This window comes from Thamnophis elegans, chromosome Z, assembly GCF_009769535.1.
Source record: "Thamnophis elegans isolate rThaEle1 chromosome Z, rThaEle1.pri, whole genome shotgun sequence".
Lineage (NCBI taxonomy): Eukaryota > Metazoa > Chordata > Lepidosauria > Squamata > Colubridae > Thamnophis > Thamnophis elegans.
Genome location: NC_045558.1, coordinates 55,825,037 through 55,845,401, shown reverse-complemented (window position 1 = coordinate 55,845,401; position 20,365 = coordinate 55,825,037).

Genomic DNA, 20,365 nt, shown 5'->3' with positions numbered 1-20,365 from the left:
TTCCTCAATGGAACACCTTGAAGTTATGGTGACATAACTTTAACATAATTTTCTGTGCAATTTCAGGACATGCATAATTATTCATCTTTATAATGCTTCCTGAGTCATTGTTTCTCAATCATGACAACTTCAAAATTCTTTGTTGTTTCTCAATCATGACAACTTCAAAATGGCTATCCCGTCAGGCCTGGGGATAAGATCCTAATCTCGCCCCGCCCGAATGTCGAATGAATGTTGTGTTTTATTGGTTATTTTCCTTTATTCACATTTCTTTTGTGTCCTGTCTTACACTCCCCCTCCTATGAAATGTAAGCCGCCCTGAGTCCCCTTAGGGAAAAGGGCGGCCTATAAATGTCAATAAAATGAAAAAAATGAAATGAAAATTCACCAACTAAGGGAATCAAAAACACTGCAATAAAATCTTGAAAATTTTTAACTTTTCCCATCACTTTTTTCTAAGGCAGAAAAAAGTTTCATTTGTGAAATACAAAACAAACAAACAAATAAACAACACCCCCACCAGTGATGGGTTCTTACCAGTCCGCATCAGTACGCCCGTACCGATAGCGGAAATAGGGCATCTGTTTCTGTATTGGGGGAGCCAGCTCACTAGCCCCACCCATCTGCTCCATGCTAGCCCTGCATGCCTACCCACCTGCCACTCACTAACCTGCTGGCTTGCTGATCACCCCTCCTCTGAGAGCCCTATATATACCGCTGATGGCCCACTTGCCGCTTTTCCTGGTTTGGCTCTTGTGTCATCATTCGCTGACCCGATCCTCACTGACTTGATCCTCGCTGACTTCCAGCTTGCCTGCCATGTTGTGTTACTGCTGCCTCCTCAGATAAATAAGCCTATGGCTGCAACTTTGCGGGGCACATGGGGGGGAAGCTACCGGGAGTGCTGTTCAGCTTCCCAGTCTATACAAGGCCAGGGAGTTGCTGAGGCCTTCCTTGCAGGCACCCCCTGTAGAGCATGGAGCCGGCTGGCACTTGGCGGGGGTGGGGGTGGGGAGGGAAGCTACCGGGAGCACCATCTGGCTTCCCAGTTTACGTGAGGCTGGGGAGTCACTGAGGCCTTCCTTGCAGTGACTGGAAAGCCAGACAGCATTCCTGGTAGCTTCGTCCCACCCCCCTGTGGGACCCGCAAAGTTACCCACCGAGCACCAGCTGGAGAGTCTACATGAGCCCAGCATGTGGCTGCAATGAAGGCCCCTGTGACTCCCTGGCCTAATGTAGACTGGGAAGCCAGACGACGCTCGGCTGAAGCCTTTCTTGCCATCCCCCCACCCAATCCCCAGTCTTGCCTGGCTGGCTAAGTTGCCTCGGCTCCATGCCAGGTGGGTCTAGTTGAATGAGTTGTCCCAGTGTCCCTCCAGTCCAGCTTACCTGTCTGGTCTCCTGCCTGCTGCCTGCATCCATCACATCAAAGAGCAGCTGATTCTGCCTGCTGGTATGTGACTGGTTTTTTTTTCTTTTTGCTTTTAATATTTTTTTAAAGGATCTTTTATTTATTGTTTTCAGAAAAAATTTAAATTGTTTTAGGGAATGTTTTTTTAATTTATTGTTTTCAGAAAAATTTTATTACAAGAAATGTTATTGCTTTTTGGAAATGTTTTATGTGTGATGCAATATGTTGCTTTTAAGTGTGCAGGTTGGTGCATGGTTTGCAAGATTTTGTATGTTTCTGTAGTGAATTTACTACAGAAATAAACACACAAAATCTCACAAAGCTGCCTTGCACCAACCTGCCCATATAAAAGCAGCCATTTTGAGGCACATAAAATTTATGTGTGATGCCTGGTTTTTGAGGTAATTGTGAGGTGGTTGCTTCTTGCAGCAATCACCTTTTCAGCTGCTTTCATATGTTGAACTGTGTGCTGTTTGATGGATTTTAATGGTTTCTGATTGCCCTGCTTTTGTTTTCCTGGTTTAATCTTGATCCCAGGACTTTTGTCTTTCCTATCCTGGGGTTTAGTTCTACCAGGAATCAGGAAAAGGAGAGTTCCAGGTGAGTTAATTTTAGCCTTTGTCTTAATGGGTGTACTTAAGAATTTACCTTCCAGTTGGTGTTTTTGTCTGGTGTTTTTTAAAGCGGGAAACCACTGTTTTATGTGGTTTCTGATTCTTTGAGCTTTCTGGTACTGTCCTTTATACAGGATGGTTTTTATTCCAGTGGCTTTGTCTTTCCTATCCGTAAGATTAGGAGAAAAAATGTTTTCATCTGCAGTCTTTGGGGTGGGGGGACTTATTCTTTTGGTGTTTTCCTGGCATTATCATAGTTTGGGTGTGTGTGTATGTCCTGCAGTTATCTTATTATTAGCTTATACATTTTAGTGATCTTTCTTTACATAATTGGTATTTTCCTTCATACTTTTAGATTTCTAACTCCTGTTTCTGTTAGTTAGCCATTGATAAAACAAATCCCATGTGAAAAAGTATTTGAAGCCTTGTCCTTGAGTTTAATTGCCAATTTATTAATTCCTGCACATTCTAATATTTTCTTTATTCATTTTCATATCTTTGTTTTTCCACTGTTGTGCAAACACAATTCCAGCAACTGTTAACCAGTGTAAAATTAAATATGTATTGTATTTCCTTTGAAATACCCAACAAAATATTTCTGGTTTTAAATCCATATCTTGCTTTGCTATTGCTTCTAACCATGACATAACACTTGAATAGCTTGAATAGCTACTTAGACTAACTTAAGTACTGAACCTAATTCATATATTCCTCTTTTTTGAATTTAGGAATAAATTTCAGAAAAATCTGTATTACTCTGTGAATCTACCTATGGCATTCATTCTTCTTAGATGAAAAACTGTACCTTTCCTGTTTGTTGGGGGACATCCTTCCTGAAAAGACTCTACATTGACTGTACAGGGACCTTCTGTTACCTGTAGTCCTCAGTTTACAACCATAATTGAGTCCAAAGCACAATATTGTTTTATTTCTTTTGCAGTTAGTATTATTTAACAGGATGAAGAAGAGGCAACTGTCAGGCCTGCAGGCGGTTCCTTTTAGGATCTTTGGCCTGCCACACTCTCTTTCTTTCTTTACTATGCTGTTTCATCAGTGGGGAATTGGGAGGGGGAATAGTAAGGTGTAGAATGTGTTGTTTTCAAAATAAAAAAAATCCTTTCTAGAAATCAAGGTCATACATTGTCTCTGCACCTCTGCACCTGACCGGAAGTGGATGGGTGGAAATGCCAGTGTGACAGAGGAAGATTGGACCATGTGATGGGCTTGTGGGTGTGGGGACAAGATCATGAACTTTCAACTGGGTGGAAACCCCGGGAAGCTTTCAGGTTCAGGTTTCCACAGATGTACCAACATGTCTCTCTTAATAAATTGGAATTTTGAGGAAAGATCTGCCTTGAACTCTGATTTAATTTTGGATGATATTTGGAATGCTGACATTAACCTGAATCTCCTTTAAAATTACTTCATCAGCTATCCCAAACTGGGAAGCTGTTAGGGCTACTGAATCCTAGTTCTGACCCAACCCTGGGTAGTACAAAATTTCAGTGAAGATGGAAAAAGAAAAGAAAGCAGCAGAGAAGGTCAAAGATGATGGATCACCTGTACTTGTCACGATCTATGCACCTTCTAAAGAGGTAGTCAAGACTGTAGAACCTAAAGAAAGGGAGCTTCAGCTGGGAGCCTGGTGAAAGAAACCAACCCCTAGATCTCCCTCAGAGATGGAATTAGCCCTGTGAGATGAAGCCTCGAGATTTATGAACTGTAAGGAATGCCTCCTAGAATGATAGTGCCAGGGAAACTCCGACACATGACTGGAGGATGGCCAGAAGATCTGATGAATGGAGATCCCAGCCACCCTCACGCAGTCATTCTCTTTTTTTAAAATAATTTTTTATTTTTAATTTAAAACAAACATAAAATCCTTCTTTAACATGCTGGAGAAAGTGTATCAGTTGATACAAAAATATTTTTGTGCATCTCTTCCACAGTCAACAAACATAATTCATATTAACTCAAGTATTTTAACTCAAATATTTATAGATCTCACCATCATCATACCTCCATTTTCATTTGACTAATTGTTTAAGCATCCTTCATCATAAAACATACCAAAATTTAATACAGAATCACATACCGGCCTTTCAATTACTATTTCTAAAATCCTCCATTAACACTAAATCCTTATGTCCTATTCTAGCTAAACATCCATAATATTTAATTTAATATTTAATAACAAAGTTTTCTAATTTTCCTTTCCAAATCACTATTTAAAATTTACATCCAGTTTCCTTATGTTATACCCTTATCTATATGTACGTTGTTATTCTTATCCCTCCTTTATTTGACTATATCCTGTATCATAACATTTTCCCCCTAATAATCAAAGCTTTAACTGTATCTAAATTGGTTCTTTTTTAAATTAACCTTTATGTATAATCCAAAGGGATTTCTAATCTTCCTTACATGGGTACCATTCAATATTCATATCCAATTATATTCATTATAACACTACACATTGTATACATTAGTAACATTATCAATTATTTATTTAATCTATATCAATTGTCAATAAATTTCACTAGGTTTAACTAGTTTTAAATTATATTCTTCCATCTATCAACCAGTATCTTTCCAATAGCAAAACAGTGTCATATCTTCTGCTACCTGTGGTGCCAGTCCTCTAATCATCTCCTTGATCAACTTTATATGGACTCCTCTTAGCAACTCTTCGCTTATAATCTCTCTCATGTAATCTTGATGCCCTTCTTCTGTTTCCATAGCTTATCTTTGATTGTCAGTAGTGTTATCAATGCTATTGCTAAAAAAAAATTCTCTTTAAATCCATAGATTCTTTGGTTTTTCTTCTTCTTCTGTATCTTGCCCTCTGGGATAAATTTCCCCTCCATTTAATTCCCCTTTCAGTATTCCACTCTTTCCATTTTCAGAGACAAACCAATCACCATAAATATCAGCAAATTTAATCTCTTTATATTCATTTTCCACTTTGATTTTTTGAGTTTTAACCATCACATTTTGCATTTGATAAACATTCTCAACTTCTTCATCATATTTTGCTGTTATGTGCTCTAAGTCTTCCAGCTTCTTCTGTATCCTCTCATATGTATTTGATAATTTCTGTATTTCTGAAAATATCTTTTGCAAGCTTAAGATTTCTGTTTGCTTTTGAAATTGTGCCATTCTGTCCAGCTAAGAAACACAGCTGCCCTAGCTTGGAAAGTTAATAAAATTAAACATAGATTCACAAAAACATTTTGTTTTCACTTTTCTCTGGTTAAAGATATACTTCAAAGGGACATCTGTATGCTTCCCTTCTTATCACTCTCTATAACCAAGCAGTGAGACCTTGTAGTGCCAAGCCAAAACAATCAGTGAAGAAAAAAAATGTTTCATTTCCAATACACAAACCTTCCAGCCTCTGAGTAGCAGTGTTATTGTTGCAAATTTCCTTCTTTATTTTGTATCTTTTTTGTATTTCAGGTTAGAAAAAACAGTCCAATTTTTAAATGGGTTAGAAGAACACCCACAGTAATGAAAGAGGAAAATTTTTAGACTATAGGTTACAGAGAATAGTAAAAGAAAAAATAGAAGAAGAAAACTTAATCCATTCATTTTAAAAGGCTTGCATAAATTCCATCCATGAAGATAGCATTTAAAAAGTAAGCTAACCACTGTCCAAATCCATTCCAAATTTAATTCCACCACTTGATTCTTCTGTTCTCCAATTTAAATTAATTTTAACTTTTTTTATAGGCAGTCTCTTTTTAAAACAGTAAAAGTTCATCACCAGCCGGAAATACTTTCTCTTTCCGTATCCTTCCATTTTAGAGCCACCCCGACTTCATCAGTCTTGGCTGGATTTTTTGTCGCTGGCTTGAAGAACTTCTCTTGCATTGATCAGGGACTTTGTGATGTCCCTGAGGTCAGCAAAACGTATTCTTCCTGTTCACCATCTTTTTGGGATGGTTTAGGTCCGATTGGACCACTCAGCAGCAAAAGTATTGGCTGCGGTATCGGAGCATCGAGACTGCACGTCCATATTGTTGTGACATTGGCTCCTCCTCCACACATTCATTCTCTGAAGGGCCTCCCAGACCAATTCGGATGGCTAAACATGAGTGGAATCAACCCCCTCCTTCCCTCAGGACCACCTAAGTGGAACCTGGCCCAGTCCACATTCTCCTTCCCTAGCAGAGAATCTGCTATGCAATGGAGTGGAGACCTTGGCTCCTTCCACACAGTGACTGGCGAGTCAAACCAACCCCTTGCTGCTTGAGTAAAGCCAACATCAGTCACATCACCATCCCTGCCCCCTGGAGTGCAGGCAGGCCCTCCACCGAATTGGGGAATTCAATCCAGCCAGCAGAAAGGGGTCTGGGACACATTCCCCTTTCCCCAGCTACCAATGGGTGGGCTGCAGCCTGTGAATCAAGCACCCCCAGGGTGGGCTTTCTTTCCAGGTCACAGATGGGCTCAATACCAATGGACGCCTGCCCCTCCTCAGCAGATGATGCCTTTTCAGATAAATGCCCCTGGGCAGAGCCAGGGACTGGGACTGCCACCGGGTCCAGCCTCCCCCAGCAATGCCTCAACAGGATTTTGCCCAACCTCCGCCGATGAGTGTGGCTCAACAAGAGGACTTACAACCCCAAGCAGCCAGCAAATGGGCTGCTCAAGTTCAACCATCAGCCACCCCAGCTCCCACACCCCCACGGTTTCACGCAACGTTTGATGGGACCCCAGAGAAGCTGGCTTACCTTCTGAATTGAGTCTGGGTGTACATTGATCAAGTTGGGACACAATATCCTTCTGATAGAAAGTTGATTCAAGAAATAGCCAAGGGGATGAATGAAGGGGAGGCTGCACATTGGATAGCGGAGCTCCATGAGGAGGCAGCTCCTGAGCTAGAAGATTCATCCAACTAATGCACACCCAATTTAGCAATGTGGCCCAACACATGGAAGCAGAAGAGCGGATCCAAGGATTGCGACAGTCTGGTCATCCTGTGAAGGAATTAGATTGGGAGTTTTGGAGAATAGCTGGAACACTACGATACTGGCCAGAAAGACTCTTGGTCTACATGTTCAAAAATACCTTAGATCCAAAACTGAGGGAAGTTTGTGGCATAAGGGAGGCTCCCAGAAAGTATTCAAGATTGGTACACCACTGCAATCATACTGGACCATGAGATTAACCCTCATTGGAAGCCTGCTGACGGAACCCCTGTTAGGAAACCTTTGGCCTGCCGAACGCAGATGCAGCAAGCTGAGAAGCCTCCACCCCCTCGTCCCTTGGGCCCCCAAATGAAATGCTACTGATGCAGTCAGATTGGTCACAGAGCATCAGAATGCCTGGCTCTAGCCCCTGTTCCACAACCGCACCAACCATCCATCAGCACAATGAAGAAAAAACCCTGAAAGCCACCAGAAAAGAGAATCTGGTACAATAGCCAACAGAGATGGAGAGACCTGCCATTAGGGAAGCCCATGCCACCTCGGAGGAGGAGGAAAATGCTGAAGTGACCCAAAGATGAGTGCATCCATCCACCCCTTTACAATAAAATCCAAACTCCAAGTGCCAAAAATGGGGGTGGAAGGGGAAATTTGGGCAATCGTGGACACTGGCTGCACCCAATGCTTAATCAGCATGTCAATAGTGGAGCAGCTAGGCATATGCACAAGACCCTTAACCCATCCTATTCAGTTTGAGCAAGTAGATGGAACACTAATTGGGGGGCCCCAGCCACGAAATTACCGAGTTTACTAAGTTAATGATAGGTCACCACTATGAATTCCTCAGATTCTTCATAGCTCCCAGAATGCAGGAATCAATTATCTTGGAGCTTGCATGGCTGGACAGGTGGGTGCCTACAATAAAATGGGAGGACGGTGTTAGGAAATTAATTATCGGCTTTGGGACATTACCACTGGTGGAGCCAAAAGGCCACACAAGAACGATTGAACCCAACATCCCAGACCGTCCAAAACCTGCAGCACCTGCAGCAGACACAAAACCCCCAGGGATCCAACAAATACCAAAAGACTATTGGAATTTGGCAGAGTTGTTCAGTGAGGAAGATGTCAACTATCTTCCCCCTCACCGGCCCACAGATTGCACAATAGACTTCAAACCTGGGGCTACCCTACCAAAGCCAAAAATGTACTCCATGATTCTCAAAGTGATGGTTGAATTGAGGAAGTACATCGATATCAATTTGAAACAAGGTTTATTGAACCAGCGAAGTCGAAAGTAGCAGCCACAGTGCTCTTCAGAGAAAAGAAAGATGGTGATGTTCATCTCTGTGTTGATCTGCAAGCCTTGAACACAGTATGCAAAAAGAAAACCTATCCCCTTCCCCTCATGTTGAACCACTTGGCTAAAGGCAACATCTTCACCAAGCTGGGCTTGAGAGAAGCATATTACCGCATACAAATCAGAGAGGGAGATGAGTGGAAGATCGTTTTTAACACCCCACTTCACAGCTTTCAATATAAAGTCATTCCTTTTGGGCTACAAGGAGCACCCATAGTCTTCATGCAGTACATAAATGAGGTGCTACAACTGCTTCCCTCAGTAACCAAGAAAGTAACCACTCAACTCCATTTTACAGAATTAAGAGTACTTTTACTGGTCATGATATCAATATGTGACCCAACCCCCTCCCCTTGGTAACCCCATCCCGTAGTCCAATCCGTATGCCCCACAGGTGTCATGTGGGAGACATCTTCAAAAATCAACATCAGGTTGGTATGCTGGACAGTTGGCCTTGGTGGCAATTCCTCTATCTGCAGCATGCGCAGTAGATGGTGAGAACCTTTTTACAGTCACTCCTGCACTGAACAATTCCCCCACCCAAATACCATGTCCCCCCTCCCCATTTCACTGACAGCCGAAAGCAAGCAGCAAAACAGAGGCTGATCTCCGGCCCTCCGTCAGGAAAGGAAATCATTTCTCTAGGTCCAGGTGGGGCAGGATGTCCGGCCTTCAAGATATTATGGTAAAAGTCTCGAGCTTCACCTACTGATTTAAGACGGTATCTTTGCCCCTCAAAGATGAATGATAGTCCAACTGGTGCCTCCCATCTGAACTGTAGCTGACAATTTTTAAGCTCTTCAACTAAAAAAACATAGTCTTTCCTGGATCTTAGCATTTGAAGTGGTATCTCTTTCAGAACAATCACTTCCTGACCTCCAATTTGAAGCTTAGTTTTATAGGATTCTTGCAATATCATATTCCTCATGTCTCTTGTAGTAAAGTAAATCACAATGTCCCTTGGGAACTGCTTCTGTTTCGCCAGCCAGAAATTAGGACAATAAACCTTATCAATTTGCCAATCATAATTTCCCCCTGGCCTTCCCAACAGATTATCAAAGGCTTCTGAGAGAGTCTGTTTCAAATTCTCTTGACTGTTTTCACGCAAACCTCTTATTCTTAAAGCAAATTCCATTTGTCTATACTGTAGCATAATAATTTCTTTTTCAGCATTTCCAACTTTTTGTTGGACCATGTCTATTTTCGATACCATATTAGTCTTGGCATCATTAAGATCTTCTAATCTCTCTTCAATTTCTGAGACATATTCTGTTAACAAATTAACAACCCCCAGCATATCATCCCTGATCTTTCGAACCTGTCTCAAATTTATCAGCAAGATCTTTATGCGCAACCAATATCTCCTCCTTAAGTTTTATTTCCATCGTAGCTGCAAAATTCTTAAATGCCACGGCCAGCTCCTTCTGAAAAAATTCTTTAGTCAGTAGCTCACCTGGGGGGGGGGAGGAAGTGGAGACTGTGGTTTCGTGCCAAGGACAAACGAACTTTTAAAGCCGGGGGGGGGGGTGTTTTTGCTTAAAAGCCATTCCAGGTCTTAATCTTCTTCAACCAATTAATAAGCCTGTGCTAATCAGTTGTGCAGCTGTTACTGATTAGTTTAGTATTAAATCACTCCTTCCCTTTGAAGTTTTAAACTCCGTAGAAATTCAAAACTTGAGCAGTGTTACGAAGCTGCTCGGCGCCGTTTTGAGTATCTCTTTAGAAAGCAAGATATCAGAAGGAATTCTTGTAAAAACAAAAACTGAAGCTAAGAATTGATACAAACAATTAAAAATCCACATGTATGGGGTCCGCTCATCTTGAAATCAATAAATCAAGTTTTGTTCAGAGGATTTGAGTGTTGCTTTGATCTGCTAATGCAACAGGAATTCCTGGCACGGCGGCAATTCTGCCATTGGCTGGCCTCCCCCCTCTCCCAGAAACAATCTGCAAGAGTTGGCTGGCACAATGCCCGGCAAAAAGCTCACCTTATCTTCTGGCCCAAAGAAAAAGCTAAACAAGCTGGCTGATGGATGGCTCATGTGACAGATAATGTGTCCAAGATTCTGGCACCAAAACAATCAGCTCCTGTCAGCAAGCAATCTCAAACCGGAAGCCCCTGGATTAACTCCTTTTCAGATTACCAGTGGCATGGAATTTGTTCCAATGCCTGAGCTGCCTAGAGAACCTCCCTCCTCCATGTCTCTGAATGAATGGATGGACATACAAAAGGAAGGATGGGAAAATATGAAGAAAGCTCTAGCAGATGCAGCAGAAGCCTACAAGAAGCAAGCTGATAAACACTGCTCGCTCCAACCCCCCTTTCATGTGGGAGACAAAGTTTTTGTATGTATCAAATATATAAGGCTAAGAATGCCTAGCAAGAAATTGGGCCGAAAATTTCTAGGTCCATTTCCAATAGTGAAGATAATCAACCCAGTTACAGTTCAACTCAATCTACTCAGAATTCTAGGGAAGATTTACCCAGTATTTCATTGTAGCTTGTTAAAACCAGTAATTGGGTCCAGCATAAGACTGTCCACCCAAGCTCCCCCTCCTCCTGTAGTGGTAGAAGGGAAAAAAACCTTATGAGATGAAAAAAAATCTTAGACTCCAGGCTGTATAGGGGTCGCTTACAGTATTTAGTGCATTGGAAGGGGTACCCTTTGTCCAAAGCTACTTGGGTGAAAAGCTGGGACATAAAAGTGGATAAGTTAGTAAAACAATTCCATGAGAAGTTTCCCGATAAGCCAAAGCATCTCCCTGGGGAGGGAGGGGAAGAGGTGGTTAATTTTGTTATGTTAACCCTTATGTTATTCTCTTTTCAGGAAATGTTTCCCTTTTAAGTAGAGGCTGCCTGTCAGGCCTGCAGCTAGTTCCTTTTAGGGTCTTTGGCCTGCCACACACACACACACTCTTTGCTGTTTCATTAGCGGGGAATTGGGAAGGGGAATAGTAAGATGTAGAATGTGTTGTTTTCAAAATAAAAAATTCCTTTCTAGAAATCAAGATCATTCTTTATCTCTGCACCTCTGCAGCTGACTAGAAGTGGATGGGTGGAAATGCCAGCATGGCAGAGGAATATTGGACCATGTGATGGGCTTGTGAGTGTGGGGACAAGATCATGAACTTTCAACTGGGTGGGAACCCTGGGAAACTTTCAGATTCAGGTTTCCACAGATGTACTAACATGTCTCTCTTAATCAATTGGAATTTTGAGGAAAGATCTGCCTTGAACTCTGATTTAATTTTGGATGATATTTGGAATGCCGACAGCAACAGAGTATGACCACTTTCTTCTCAAAAAAACCAAGACAGGAGCAATCAGCTGCTCCACAACAGTCATCAGCACCACCAGAGCCAGCACCACCAGCACCAACACCACCAACACGACCACTTCCACCACTTGAAGTTGGAGAAAGCAGCAAGTCCATCTCCTCCACTGAAAGTCTTCCAAAACTTCCTGACTGCTGGAGTTTGCAGCAATACAAAAACTTCAAAGAGAAGTATGATGGACTGGCAGTGTCTGATAAAAAGTTAGGTTGTGAGTATTGAGAACATGGGTTCTCATTAGAGAAAGGTATTCATGTTTCCAGAGAGTGGAAAAATTTCCAGGGTGAGGCAGCAGGGACAAACAAAGAGAATCAGCAATCATTTCTCAGGAAAAAAAAAATGAAGGAACATTTTAAATCAAAATCACACACCATTTGTAGAGAACAGGAGCAGGATGCTTTAACCGAATCCATAGATAAGGTAACTTGCAAACATTTATACAGTACTAGCAAAATATTTTTTACTGTTTACAATCTGGCGTAAAGATGCAAACCATTCTCAGACATTGAAGGGCAGATAGATTTGCTAAGTGCAATTGGAGTGGATCTGGGAGTAGGCTTGCATTCACAGAGATCCACAGTGAAAATAGTTGAATTCATGGCAAACGAAATTAAAACCACCGTGTTTGTCAGCATCGTTGCAAAGAATCTGAAAGTGTGTTTGATAATTGATGAAGCATCAATTCTAAAAATGAAATCAGTTCTAATAGTTTTTGTTAAAGTTGAGGATTCAGAATGCCCAGCAACCATTTTCATTGAGCTGTTGGAATTGGAGAAACAAGATGCAGAGACCATATGTTCTGCAGCGATGGAAAGCTTGCATAAAGTTGGGTTTACCACCAAATATCTGCAGAAGAATTTAATAGCATTTGCTGTGATGGTGCCAGAGTTCTGTTTGGGAGAAAATCTGGAGTCAGCACCAGAATAACTTTCCAAACATTGTAATCTGCCACTGCTTGAACCATCACCTCCAACTTGTGCTGGATGATGCCATAAAACAAATCAAACAAGTCAACCACTTCAAGATATTCCTTGACAAGATACATACCACTTTCCATAAATCCTGCAAGAGTGAGATGGAACTTTTCAAAATCTCTGAACAACTGGGCATTTAAATCATGAAGATTGGCAGAGTTTTAGGACCAAGATGGGGTGCCTGTAGTTTAAGACTAACCATAGTTGTGTGGCGTGCTTATCCAGTGCTACATCAGTATTTTCTGGGCAGTGAAAAATTCCCAGGCATGGCTGCCCGTTTTGAAAATTTAATTTTTTTGAATGATTTGGCCCTCATGATTGATATTCTAAATGAGATTTCTCTTCTGTCAAATGCCCTGTAGGGGAGAAACCCAGATATAATCAAGATTGAACAATTGGTATTGCGATCAATTAAAGCATTTGAAATGCATAGACGAGGAAAGGGCCCACATGAAAAATGGTTGATGGAATGATAGTTTCAGAAGCCATCAAAAACATAAAATCAACGATTTGTTGCCCTTCCTTGTGAAAAACTTTTGGAAAGCATCAGCACCAATTTGAAGAAAAGGCTGATGGATTGTGAAATTCAAAGAACAGGTAGCCAATTGCCAGATGCAAACAAATTACAATTTGTCACATATTTGGAGCCAGATTACTGGAACATTGAAGATGTAGTCATTCCATGGGCAAAAGCAGAGGAAGGATTGATTGAATTTGGTGAAATGTAAAATGTTTAATTATGAAATTTATTTGAACAACTACAGAGATTTTTTGGAAAATGTACTGAAAGATCCAAAGAACTACAAAAACTACAAAAAGCTAGAGATATTGTCATTGATGTTAGTTCAGCAGAGGCAGAAAGAGGGTTCTCAAAAATGAATCTCATGTGTTCAGAACAAAGAACCCTCCTAACTGTTCCAAACATTAGCAATCTAATGATAATAAGTGTTGTTGGCATGCCTGTTAAGAGATGGAACCCAATTCCTACAGTCAAAAAATGGCTCAGGGCACACCATCACTTGTGATGATCCACAAGTGAAAAGCAAGAAAAGTGCAATTGAAGAGTCTGGAAGACTAAGAACAATCTGGAAACATCTTCAATCACAAAACCACAAGTAAGTACTTGAGTGTATCTCTTTCATTGCATTATTCTTATGTAAGGTGTAAGTGCAGGCAATTGAAGTCTTCCTTTCTGTGTCTCTTCTTTGTGCAGGTCATTGGAGCAAGGTGATGAGGTGGTGGTGTTGAAGACTGGCAGGATAATCATCTTTCCTCTGTAAGTAGCTGTTTTGTGTGCTTGTTTCATCCTAATGCAGTGCATGCAATTGATGATTTCCTTTCTATGTCTCTTCTTTGTGCTGGCCATTCATTGGAGCAAAATGGTCAGGTGGTAGTGTCAAAGACTGGCAAGGACATTCATCTTCCTTCTGTAAATAGCTGTTTTATTGTTTTGTGTGCTTGTTTCATCCTAATGCAGTCCATGCAATTGAAGAGTTCATTTCTGTGTATCTTCTTTGTGCAATCATTGTACAAGGTGGTCAATGATGTTGAAGACAGGTAAGGACAGTCATCTTCCTTCTGTAAGCAGCTCTTTTATTATTTTGTGTACTTATTTTATTCTTATTTAAGTAGTAAGTGAGCAAAATAATAAATTTACTTTTTTATATCTTTTTGTAGGTCATTCTTTGGGGCAAAGAATTCAGTGACATCAACTTGGCCACTCCCACCATGTCACATGACTGCCAAGCCACTCCCACCTGGTCACATGACTGCCAAGCATCTTCCACAAAATAGGCCACACCCATAGAATTGGTATTAATTTTTTTTCAAACCCACCACTGACCCCCACACCAATAAATAAATATCTTGGCCATTTTATTTGGAACAAAACTAACTTGGCAAATTTGACAGAATGTAATTTAATGACCAAATCTAACTCTAAGCTCATGTCTCATTTAAGCAAAATAGAACAGGAAAAATGAATTAATTATGATTTTTTAAAAATGTTCCGATAAAAATGAATCTTCTCATGCAAAGAGGGAATCTAAGCATCAACTTGCATTTTCTTTTATAGTTAACACTTCAAAGGAAAGTACACAAAAAAAATTGATTGGATAAAACAAAAACTCCCTGCCTCTTTGTATAGCAAATTAGTTAGTTACATGAAGTTAAATCAGAGGTGATATGCTGCTGGTTCGCACCGGTTTGAGCTCCACCCACCCACCCAGACGTCTTCAAGGACATTCTGCACATGCAGAAGGACCTTCCCCGTGTGCTCCTGTTACTGAACTGGTAGTGAAGAAAATAGGATACCATTACTGAGTTAAACGTTACATATTTACACACCATAATATTAAGCATATTCATTTAAATGGGTTTCCAGAGTCTTGTGGGGATAGAATTTAGGATGTTAATGGCAAAAAACCCCATAACTTACTTAAAATTCACAAGAGGCAAATATTAATTAACACTGAAAGAATTCAGGAGATGAGATTATCCAAACATCCCTATCATTACCTGGAGAGCAGTTTGGGAATGCTGCAATATATTAAGCAATCGGCCCTAACAGGATCCAATTACTGAAGTAGAAAGCTTTCTTTGTAAATCAAAGTTAAAAAGTTTTTAAGTTTTTAATCTTCGTGAGCTTTTTTCAGATTTACCACTTTAAGTTTATCCTTTATTTTTTTCAAGAAAATATAGTCACCATAAATACATATCAACCCAATTAGTATCAGAGTTACTAAGGATAGAGTTATTAACATAATAGATGTTACTGCCACTGTTTCTTCAACATTATTTTCATTCTTGTCAATAGAAATAATGACAAAGAAACAGTGGCAGATAACATCTATCATGCTAATAACAGTGGGATGGTCATAAGATGGCTATAATGAGTTGGCTATGGCAAGTTGTCCTAGACCAAGACTAAGGTGACCAGACGTCCCGCTTTTGGTGGGACAGTCCCGATTTTTAACAATATGTCCTGCGTCCCACGGCGTTTTAAAAAAGTCCCGATTTTTGGAAAGAATGCATGACAAGTAGTATCTCAGTTTCACTCCAAAGATTTTGAGAAATTCACCAGTGACTTCTCACTATACTAGCTGAGAGTTTCCATTAGAGGCCACCTGAGCTGCTCCCTCCCATTGGCTGGTTGCTCGGGGCCACGCCCTTCCCCTTTTGCATCCCTATTGGCCAACGGGCCTCTCCAGGTCTTTTCCCACCCACCTCCATGAAGCATCCCCACCATTCGCTTAATTGCTGGCATACGGTCCTGGAAGGGGTGTAGTGAATTCTCCTATGTTGAATCGGATTCCCGCGCTTCCAAATGGAATTCATTCTCACTGTTCCCTCTTCAGAGAGTTAACCAAGGACAAGAGCCCCCCCGGATGGGCGGATGGGAGAATTTCTAAGCGCTTGTTGTGGGTGAGTGGGCGAAAGGGTGTCGGCAGTGCTCCCAGGACCCGCAGCGTGTGGGTGAGGGAAGAGTGGGATAGGGCCTGAGGGAAGCTGGAGGGAGGGGGGAGCCAAGATGGTGGCGGCTGAGGAGGAGGAGGTCTCACATCTGCCGCTGCTACTGCCGCTGCCAAGGAATTGCAGGATGAGGTGAGGCCAGGCTGGGCCCGGTGAGGCTCCTTCCTGGGAGGGGCACTTCCAGGCACTCGGGGGTGGGGACGAGCAGGAAAAGGGAGGGGGGAAGAGGTGGGGGGTGAGGCCAGCTTTGGGGGGGGCAATCTGACAGATCAAGGAGGGGGGCGAAGGGGGACCCTCTGCTCGAGCTATGCCGAGGCGCCAGACTACACCACCCATTGCTCTCTGCCAAGCCTGGTTCTGTGGGCATGTGTGCCGGGACTATACCCCTCATCATCCACAGCAGCAGCCCTCCCCTTTGTATTAGTTTCCACTCCCCCTCCCCATATCTGTATGCTTTTGACACCCAACCCTATATTCCTTGTATTTCTTTCCCCGGCCTTGTGTTTTGTTCCTGGGATTACAATTTCCACTGTTCCCAACTTCACACTCCCCCCTCCCCTGGTCAATGGTGTTCCACTTTACCAATGTTAAAATCTGGTCACCTTAACCAAGACCCATTTAATACCCCATGACTTACACCATCTTTACTGCAAAAAGGGAAGCTTATAAACAAAACAATGTTTTTAAACCAGCCCTATTTTTGTAGATTTTTTTAAGGCTATTCTCTCTTAGGGCATCAGAGACAATTAATGTTAGCCTATCATCAAGCTATGCAGAACCCAGCAAGATAAGCTGTTCAACAACAATCCTATATATCAGGGCTAATTGGGTTTTGGTCCTGGTCTGGAATTGGCAAGTTTTTAGGTTACAGTAATTATGTAGAGTAATTATGTACGATCAAGTCATTGTTGATTTTTTTTTACACATTTTCCACATTTGTTTATTAAAACTGACATAAAACTTGTAAAAAATCTCTTGTTTGGGGCTTTTAAAAAAAGCAGATATAAAGAAATTATCGTCTTGGACCCCCTCAAGTCATTATTGACTCTTAATGACCATAATACCTTTTCTCAATAAACACAGACTAAGGCTTAAATTTGGTTTATCCAACATTTTTATTTCTTTAACCTCCTTTATAAACTACTGAATCAACAGAAGACAATTGTTATTTCATCAGCAATTAAAGTTTAATATTTGCTTGCTGCTTGTTCTACTATGCATCAAACTGCACAACAATTGTGTTTATATGAGATATTTACCTGGCTCCAATGACAAGTCGACACCCAGAATTTTTACCAGTTAGCCAACAACCAAGCAAGCCATCTTGCCTCCGGGAACCCCATACAGATGATGACCTGGAACGTAGCTGGCTGGAAAGGGATGGTTGATAATGGACTAATGAGCTTTCTCCCTAGATTTGACGTAATAGCCTTACAAGAAACCTGGTTAACCTAAGTGGACGAATTAGTACAACTGTAAAGATTTCAGGGATGGGCCTTCCTAGCCCAAAAAAACAAAAAAAGGGAGACCCTCTGGTGGGCTATACATTCATATAAAGCAGGAGTTGCAATGGTAGAGGGAGAAACTATATAACAAATATAAGTATTCAACACTTCCTAGCTAACAAATTTGAATATGAAAAATTTGAGTTAATACTGGTAAATGTATATATCCCTGCAAACACATCCCAGTATTATAACTCTGAATACTGGATGGACTTGGAACTTATCTTAGATGGGTATTATGCCCTAAGTCCATAGTGATATTACTAGGAAATTTGAGTGCTAGGTTGTATCCCTCTTTGTATGAATTCACCCAGAAGAAGGGAGTCCCAGGTTTGTTTGTTTTTTTGATAACCATCCTCAAGAGAGCCTTCAAAATTAATGCTGAGTCAATAAAGACTCAATACTAAGCATCCAAGAAGGAGCAAGTGATGAAATGCTAAGAGGCAAAGTTTGTTTCTTATATACTTATGTATGATGTTGCAATGCAAGTACAAAAGTACAGAGCTTGCGGCATATCTACATATACTTCAGCATTTTGTCATTATTATAACACATGCCAGTGCTAGTTCTTGTTTGACTATTCCTGCCAATTATTTTTCCCTGTAATCTTGTTAATGACATATAATGGGATATATTGTCAAAGTAATTATGTTGAGTTGCTTTCTTATTTATAATTTTATTCATAATCATGAGGTGGCAATGCATACAATATATGGCAGCAAAAACTAAGACACATAACATTTGTTTTGAGTAGTATTTTTTATTTTTTCATTTTCATACACTCACATGTATACTGTGCATAGCCAACACCATACAGTATTAAACAATAATTGCATCAATTCCTCTTGTCAACAATACCTCAGAAAATAGAAACCCAATATACTTCTTCCACTCTCCATACACCTCTTTCTTCCACCACCCTCCAACTTTCTATCTCCCTCCATCATCCCCCTCTACCCTACTTCCCCTCCCCCTCTACCACTCCTCTCTCCAAATCCACTCCCCCCTTCCTTCTCCCCTTCCCTCCCACCCTCTCTCCCATCCCTCTCTGCCCATCTTTCTTCTTTCCCACTCCTCCTCCCTAGGTGTATTTCCACTATATGTCAATGTACTTGGCTTATCCTATTTTTAAAGAGAGATTAAAGAGAAACAGTATACATGTGAAGTCACATTACACTGAGATCTAACACATCATGTCTAACTTAATATATATCCCTCCCCCTCCCTCCACCTCCTCCCCCCCGACTTCCCAGAGCCCGTACACGGTATAGATTTTTAACAAACACAGTCTAAAATATATTGAGAAAAAAAAGAAATAAAAAAAGTTAATAACATCTCTACATTGATCTTAGCTTCTTCTTGCTACGCTAACTTTGAACAATTTAAATCATTCCTGATCTTAAGCATAGGCTATCTGGAATTTCTTAGTCCCGTATTTGTTTTGTATATAGTCAATCCATTTTTTCCAGTCTTGTTTATATCTCTCATTTGAGTGATCTTTAAGATATGCCGATATTTTAGCCATCTCGGCTAAATTTGTAACTTTCAATGTCCATTCTTGAGTTGTAGACAGGTCTTCCTTCTTCCAGTATTGCGCCACCAACAGTCTTGCTGCCGTTATTAAGTGCAGAATCAAGTTAGTCTCTACCGCTGTAAAGTCAGTACTTATACCTAGCAAAAATAACTGAGGAGTAAACTTTATCCTTCTTTTAAAGATATTTTGCATAATCCACCATATTTTTATCCAAAATGCCTTAACCTTTTGGCAAGTCCACCATATATGAAAATATGTAGCATCGAGAGAACCACACCTCCAACATTTGGGCTGTAAATTCGGATACATAGAAACCAGCTTTTTTAGGATCTAAATGCCATCTATAGAACATCTTATAAAAATTTTCTCTCAGGTTTTGAGCTTGTGTAAATTTCACGTTTCTTACCCAAATTCTTTTCCATGTATCCAACATTATGGGTTCTTCAATATTTTGAGCCCATTTTACCATACAATCTTTAACTAATTCTGTTTCCGAATCCATCTGTATTAATACATTATATATCCTCTTTATATGCATTAAACTTTGGTCTCTTATTTGTTTAAATAGATTATCCTCCACTTGGATAAAACCAATTTTTTGATCTGTTTTCCACCTGGCCTGTAATTGCCCATATTGGAACCATGTTTGAACTGCCTTCTCCTCTTTCAATACCTCTAAGGGTTTTAGTTGTAGTGCCCCCCTTTCCAAGATGAGGAGCTGTCTATAAGTAGTTCTATCCTGTTTTTGTGCTATATTCATATTTTCAATTGCATGTCTAGGAATTGCCCACATGGGTATCTTGTTGTTTAGTTTATGTTGATATTTTTTCCAGGCCCTCAGAAAAGCATTTCTTAAAATATGACTTTTAAAATTCTTGTCCAGTTTTTTGTTGAATAACAGGTAGGCGTGCCAACCATATACCAGATCATATCCCTCAATATTCAATATCCTATCATTAGTTAAATGAATCCAATCACTAATTAAAGATAGCACCACTGCATCATAATATAGTTTTAAGTTGGGTAGTTTCAAGCCTCCTCTCTCGCGTGCATCTTGCATTATTTTCAGCTTTACCCTCGGCTTCTTTCCTGCCCATACACATTTATTGATACCCTTCTGCCATTCTAAAAGATTCACATCTTTTTAAAGTATCGGTAACATTTGGAAAAGAAATAAAAAATTTGGTGAGATGTTCATTTTCACTGCCACTATTCTACCCAACAAGGATAAG